The sequence below is a fragment of the Amblyomma mixtum genome, chromosome 4 (genome assembly GCF_055824585.1).
Source record: "Amblyomma mixtum isolate Tamu chromosome 4, ASM5582458v1, whole genome shotgun sequence".
NCBI lineage: Eukaryota > Metazoa > Arthropoda > Arachnida > Ixodida > Ixodidae > Amblyomma > Amblyomma mixtum.
Window position 1 is genome coordinate 16,333,552 of NC_143015.1, and position 7,635 is coordinate 16,341,186.

At 47.6% G+C, this 7,635-nt stretch overlaps 1 pseudogene; it reads right to left on the reverse strand.

Annotated features, from left to right (window-relative positions):
* Window positions 1-4,515: 4,515 nt before the first annotated feature.
* On the reverse strand, window positions 4,516-6,630 carry LOC149345766 (uncharacterized; annotated as a pseudogene).
* Between the last annotated feature and the right edge of the window lie 1,005 nt (window positions 6,631-7,635).

Below are 7,635 nucleotides of genomic sequence, written 5' to 3' on the forward strand. Positions count from 1 at the left end.
CTCTACACTTCCTCTGAGCTACAGCCATCCTCCTAATGACAGCTAACGGACATACACCGATGGCAGGTCGCGGTCTCCAGCTCGGACCCGGCTGCACAAAAGCAGCTTCAGGGTTGGGCTCGACAAGTCGCTGAGAGCTATTAGCTCACGGCCACCCTATGCGATCTCTATCTATGAGCGCTTACGTACGCTATACGCAAGCATTTAGCGGGAGGTTACTGTGGAAGACGCAAGAGCACTTTTAGTTTACCGTACAACCGCCCGAACGCAACGATAGCTAAGGCCGCAGTGGCGCCATCTGGTGTTATAATGTAAAAACACTTTGTGTCGTATTTTTCGCGTTTAGCCAAGGCATTGGATAAGCTGATCCAAGTCGTATCACGTAGATAGCCGATTGCATGGCGTCCCCGATGAGTCGCGCACTCCGTTGTCGAGGCTGGACCTAGTTTTTTTTTATTATTGCGGAAGCAATACTAGTTGCACTTTCAACCCGTCGCGTAGCGAGGCCGGTAGTTACCAAGCGCGGCCTAACTCCTGCTCCTGCCACGCGCGGCGCGCTTAGGGGTCTGACGTCACAGCTGCAAGAGCGGGGCTCCAACTTGCGCCGTCGCGTAGCGAGGCCGCAGCTACCAAGCGCGGCCTAACTGCCGCTCCTGCCGCGCGCGGCCCGCTTAGGGGTCTGACGTCATGCCATCTGCCGCAAAACCGGGCGCGCAGCGCGCCGGCGGCCAGACGTTGCAATGCCGCCTACCGCGAAAGCCGCTCGGCAGAATGCAAAGAGGAAGCAACAGCGAGCTACGGAGACCAAAGAAGAGCGTGAACAAAGACTTTCTATGTGGCGTGCCCAGTATGCAGCTCGGCGACAACGTACAGCCTCTGTGGAAGAAGCTATGGAAGAACGTCCAACTCTTATGAGTATGCTCAACGCCATGGATGACGATACAGAAGTGAGCAGTGTATCTCTAGCTCAGCGGCAACGAGCAGCCTCAACGGCAGAATCTACTGAAGAAGCTGCGGAAGAGCGTCCTGACTTTATGCGTATGCTAAACGCCATGGATAGCGATACTGCAATGAGTAGCGTATCTCTCTCCAGTGCAGAACGCCGGAACGCGACTAAACGGCAGAGACGTGCCCAAGAAACTCCGGAAGAGCACCACCACCAGCTACACTACCAGCTGAACCATGGCGTAGCTACGGATATTGCTTTCGCAATTACCGGGCTTAACCAAGCTAGGCAACCGAGTGTTTTTTAAGAACGCCATGGTGCGTACCGGCATTCTTTCGGACCCCTACTGCCTATCGTTTTTAAGCTGCATGGGACGACATCGAAGCCGTGATGATGCGCGAGCGTGAGCAGCAGTGCCGACTGTATGCATCCAGGCACGGCCTCCTGAACCTGAACGCCGTGCCCGACAGCACGTTCCGAAGGCACTTTAGGTTCGAGAAGGCTGACTTTCGGACGCTTTTGAAGGCTTTAGAAGTGCCCGAATACGTAACCAGCGTTGAGGGTATGCGAGTGTCTGGTCAAGAAGCCTTGCGCATCTGTTTGCGGCGATTGGCCTACCCGAACAGACTGTGCGATCTGCAGGAATTCTTTGGCCGCCACTATTCAGTGATATCGAGCATTTCCAACAAAACAATGCTGCACATTGAGCAGGGATTTGGATTCTTACTTGACAACCTGCTATGTCACAAGTGGCTGACCCCGTCTCATTTGAAAGAAATGAGCAACGCGTTTTTCATTTTGTTGTTTTGTTCTGCGTATCGCATGCCATTCACAGTAGAAGTAAAAAGAAAGGAATTTACATGGAACTGTGAACAGAAGTCATAGTATATAATAGATTAGTTGCAGAAGTCAGATCCCTCACTGTGAAAAGTGCTTGATTGTTGTGACATCACATAGACTCGGGCGAGAACAGCTCAGGTCTTCCTTATTTCTGTACTGTTCCTTCAAAGGTGGCCCTGCGAGAACTTATTACTTGTGCCATTTTCGTTGCATCTTGTAAAATTAGAGGCCCGTGTACTGTGCAATGTCAGAGCATGATAAAGGTGCTCGAAATTATCCGGAGCCCTCCGCTACGACGCCTCTCGTAGCCTGAGCCGCTTTGGGACGTTGAATCCCATAAAACCAAAACGAAATTTGTCATGCAAAAGATGCAATATGCACTGTTGTTCATGTAAGGTCTGAGGATGTGGTTGTGTGTCAACACTTTAGCAGTTCTGATGTCTCAGCTGCATCTGTTGTGGCATGGTGGATGAGCAGGTAAGAAAAATTTTGAAATGACAGTAGCGCTCACCAAGCTGTGTGTGATATCACTGCATGCCCCTTCACTAGCTCAAATGTCACTACGCAGTATCTGCCGTCTATCTTTCCATAGTCTATCACTTACCATAATTTTTTGTACATTAGTTACCAGGGTTTAAACACTAACATGAGACTCCATGAAGTCCATAAAGAACTAAATAAGCTTAACTACATCTCACTGTCTCTAACTGATTTAAGGCAGTTCACTTAAAAGGGGCCTCCTGGACAACTGCTGGGCCTTTATTGACGGAACAGCACGGCCCATATGTCTCCCGTCAGAAGGTCAAAGAGTGTACTTCTCTGGGCACAAGAGAGTCCACGCGCTGAAATACCAAGCCCTCATGTGCCCCAATGGGCTCATCCGTCAGCTTGACGGGCCATATCCAGGCACCAGGCATGATGCTGGTAAGGTTCATTGTGATGAGGAAATCCCTATCGGCATGTTTGTTGTATCTCAGTTTTGCACATGTCTGCCGTGTCATGACTTCCTATTCCTCTTTGTTTCCTTTCCCTGCCTTTGTTTCCCCTTCCTGCGTGTCGGGTAGCATCCTGGGTGTCATCTAGTTAACCTGCCTGTCTTTCTGTTCTTCTGGTTTTCTCTGTTTGGTACCCGATAGCATTAAAAGCATAAAGAAAACATGGAGTGTGTATAACTTAACATTAATTTTTTCTCCTATATAATATGCAATGATATTATATGACGGCCAGCCGAAGAATGAGACAAGATGATTGATGGCTGTGAGATGATTTAATGGGCGCTGGCCTTGCACGAGCGCTCAGTCCCGTGCCACTGCCAGCTTCGTATTCTATATTACATAACGAAATGTTACATAATGGCTATGTGCAGTAGAGGTAATCTGCTAGCCAGCGGATCGACTGCTTGGGACGTTCGAACAGCACACAAGGGCACATTGCCAGCTTCGTCTTCTTCGTCAGTATTATTATAAAATGTTCTATTTAGTGTCTGCTTACCGGATGGGCTGCTGTGAACCTTGTTGTAGTGACATTATAGAACATGGTATGCACTAGTTTTTTTTCGTTTTTTTTTCATTTCAGGAATCTTGAGAGAAAGCAAACTTTACGAGACACTCTAAGAGCTGGTTCCTGGAAATGATGCAGTGATATATGGGGACCCTGCCTATCCCATGCGGCCGCTTCTGATGAAACCATATGGAGGTGCACGACTCACACCTGCTCAAGAAAACTTCAATGCTGCCATGAGTACAGTTCGGCAGGCCGTAGAATGGGGATTCGGGCGAGTAATTTACCAGTTTGCTTTTCTTTATTTCAAAAAAAAATCAAAGGCTGCTGTTGCAGGCTGTGCCTAGGGTGCACAGGGTAGCCGTCATTCTCACCAACTGCCATGCTTGCATGTGTGTTAACCAAGTCTCTAACTACTTTCACTTAGAGCCACCATGCCTCTTTGATTACCTCCACCCAAAGCAGTCATAGATAAAAATGGTAAGCATTGGTCTAATGCTTACTAACTGAACTTTTTTTGTTTTGTGCATAGTGCTTGCTTCACTTTTAATCCTTGTTTTTGTGATGTGAACTAAATGAGCTGTCTTAGTATTAATAATGTGTTTCATCTTGTTTGTGGCGTGCAACTTCCCAAAGCCACTTGAGCTATGAGAGACGTTGAAGTCCATGGAGGGCTCCAGGTAAATTTAGACTACTTGAGGTTCCTTAATATGCCCTACCATTGCACAGTACAGGTTAGAGTGCAGTGCTTGAATTCTAGGAATCAGCCACTGAGAAGCCGCAGTGGGCCATAATATGCAAGAAGCAACTTTGGTATGTATTGGCTGCCGGAAGTGCTCAGTTAGCTTGCAGTGTCATCTCTGGACCAATTTCGTCGCATTTCAAGGAGCAATGACGTGTTCATTTCTTGCATTCAGTTTGTATAGGTGAATTTTAATGGATTCAGTTAAGAGCATGTAGTTCCGTCAAATAATGATTTTACTCTCCTTTGATGTCACTCTTTGTATAATTTCTGTGAAATAACATTCAACAAGTTCACTAGTGCTTGCTGACTTGCACTATTCACCTCATTTTGTTTGTGTCGTTCTCTCAGTTCTGTGGCGCGAGCCTCCAATTCCAGCTCGCGCAGTTTGAACTTCTCCATTTTAAAGGCCTTCATTTCTAGCCTCTTCTCCTTGCGTCTCTGTTTGAGTTTGAGGCGCATCTTTTCAAAAGCTGAGCGTTCCATCTCAAGCTGAATGTCTTTTTTTTTTGAGCGCCCCTTCGTGGCTCCATCTTTTTTCTAAAAACTCATGGTTTTCACCATCCGCTGCCTTTGGCTTCCGTTTTCCTGCAAAAACATATTTCCCAAAATGAAACTAATGCGTGGCAGTGCATCTAATGAGCGAAAGTAAGGCAGGAGAGCAAGACAGAACCATGTTTGCCAGTTGGCAAAAGAATTTAGCACATGCAAGTAGCACAAACTGATCTACTGATGACACTGTTTTAATATGCAACCTGGTATGACAAAGCGCAACTCAAAAGTGTCCTTACTTCTCTTCATTTTAGCCGTAGATACAGGCTCATGTTCCTCACTTTGCTGCTATTCATGTGGTGTCACAGCACTTGCACAAGGCTCTGAAGCACAAGGCTCTGTGCTCTGAAGTTTTCAGCATCCATTCTGAAATATTCGTCTTCTGCTTCGGCAGCTTCACTGGCCTCGCACATTTGTTCCAGCAAATATGATGCAGTTTCAGGAGTGCTGACAGTCCCAGATGGTGTTCGGTCTGAAAAGCGGTGAAAATGTGGACCCTCTGTTACACCACTTAATGGGTGTTTTCAAATACACTGCATTTCATCACAAATATGCCATGACCCTTGCCACTTGATACACATCAAGTGCTGGCATAGGTTTGATTTATACACACCTTTAAAACATAGCACCACCAAATGGAAAACGCTGAATAGTTCCAGTCAGTTCTATTTTTTCTTTTATTTATGCATGTCACTTTTATTTCCTTGTTCATTTATAGTGCACAATGTTTATCTACCACACTGAAGCAAAATGGCTCTCGCTTACATCATGCTTAGCAAAATAATGCTGAGCAAGCGAATACAAAAGGAAATTGAGGCATTCTTACACGAGTCACTGTGATGTGGTGACACTCCCGCAGCAGCGGCATTGTCGTGCACTCCTGTTGCAAAAGTTTTTTTTTTTGAAGTTCCTGTGCCGTGCGGTGTTTAAGCCTGTGACCAAATTCTCTTGCAAGGTCACAGATCTCCTGCAAGAGCCTCTCCTTCTCTTCGTATTCTTCTTCTGTACCTGACCTGTGAGGATATATTGCAGTACAAAATAAACTTGCTGAGCACCATCTATATACACTCCACAAGGCTTTCAGGAGCCATGTTTTGCGATCGGTCAATTTTGTTTTTTATCTTTTGAAACAGTGTACCCAGGCGTCATGAAGCACAGTTAGTTCTTTTATAGCAGAAAACCAAGAAGCTTTCTTAAGCACATGCACAAAACTGGCTGTGAACTGTTCGTATACTAAGAAACAGTGGAAACCACAGAATTTATGTAATCAACACTTTGGGTATGGTGGATCAATTTTCAATTTCAAAGGATGCTCAGGACAAAAGTAAAAGTAACCAAGATAAAAAATTACTGGTTACAAAATCTGCCTGCAAGTAAATGGCAGAGGACAAGTTGCCAAATCCAACGTCGCATGAAATATTTGCCGTGTTCGGTAGCATTAAAGAGCATCCTGTCTGCTAAGTGAGGCGAGCTAAGTTCTCCTGACGCAAGAGTCGGTGCAGAGTACACCGAAGACCGAGAAAAAAACCGCGTCCAAAATTTACACAATTGTGTACAGAACACTTGAAAGGGTTATAACCATGCACAAGAGTTCTTTCGGCGAAAAACGTCGGTTACGAAAATCGGAAAAGGGGCAGTAAACTATTTACCGCACAGTGGGCACTTTGATCACGCCGTTATTGAAGCAATGCAGTAAGCGGTGAAAAAGTGGTCGTACTGGAGAGCTTCAGGGGTTGGGTGCACCTGCTGAACTGCAAGGATGGTAGAGTATAAGCATTACATCAATGAAATCGGCAACTTACTTGCGCAGGTTCGCTCCGTCATTTGCGAGGAACTGGGTGAGGAGAAGGTTCAGCCTTTCTCGCAAGGCCCGGGCGGAGAATAGTTTCCCGCTGGCGAATTGCACATTTTTCGAAATAGTTTGCCACTGTGTGGGGTCCTCGAACGGATTTTGTGCGTTCACTTCTCTAAGTAACGCTGAATCGTCTGCGAATGTGAAACGCAGGCGAGGAGCGGAATTTTTCAGCGCTGTCAACACGGTGGCTGCCATTTCGCAGAGCACGAGAACGATGACAGTACAAAACGTGCTACGATCACAGCATCAACACGAGCACTGCGAATAGCCTCTATAGTGCGACGGGCCAGCTGGCCGCCGAACAGGCTGCTTTTGGCAAGGCTATGACTACCTTGGCATAAAAATCCAGGTTTATTTCGACCGGGTCGCAGGAGACACTTCCAAAAATCCAAATCAAGTCAATCCACAGTCGGCGGTGTTTTGTTAGGGTTAGGAGCGGCGGAATCGTGGCACAGAATCGAAAATAGGGCAAGTTTATCACTCATTCTTTCTGCTGTCGGCGAGAGGAGGCGCAACGAATATCACACGTTCCATTTAAGGGCAATGAATATGTGTCGTGTCCGGTCGCTGTGTTGAATGCAGCGAAAGACGCACACGGTACTTTAAGACTTCGTTTATTTAAAGCCGATGAGGGTGCGACCAGCGTCGACCGAGGCAGGAGCCGAACTGGCCGCCCGAAGAAAGGAGGGAGCGGAGAAGCGTCCACGGGAGGGAGTGGCTTCCCAAAACAGGAGGAGGATGCGGGGGCGCACCATGGGGGGGCATCTGGCGACAGCGTGCGACGAGGGGCAAGTGGTCGTTAGGAGGAGGATGCGAGTGGTCGTTAGGAGGAGGATGCGAGTGGTCGTTACACACACAAAAGCAATAAGGGGACACAACACTTCCTTCCCCCTTAGAAAGTTGCCTGGTATCGTGCAGGGGGTCGGCGCTCACGCGTGGAGGCGCGCTGGCTTTGTGCGCTCGGGGGGAAACACTTGTAGGCTGGCTGTTGTTCGCTGTGTCTCCTAGGTCTGTCCTGGGCGAAGTCTCTTCTTCCGGGAAGAGGTGCCAGGCTATGTGGGAAGATGGTGCACGTGTTTTCTCCGCTGGCGGACAGCTCTCAGACGGCGTCGTAAATCTACGCAGCTGGTTGAGATGTCGGCGTGCTACTGTGCCATGTATGTTGACGAGCCAAGAGCGCAGGCCTATGCGTCTGACAAA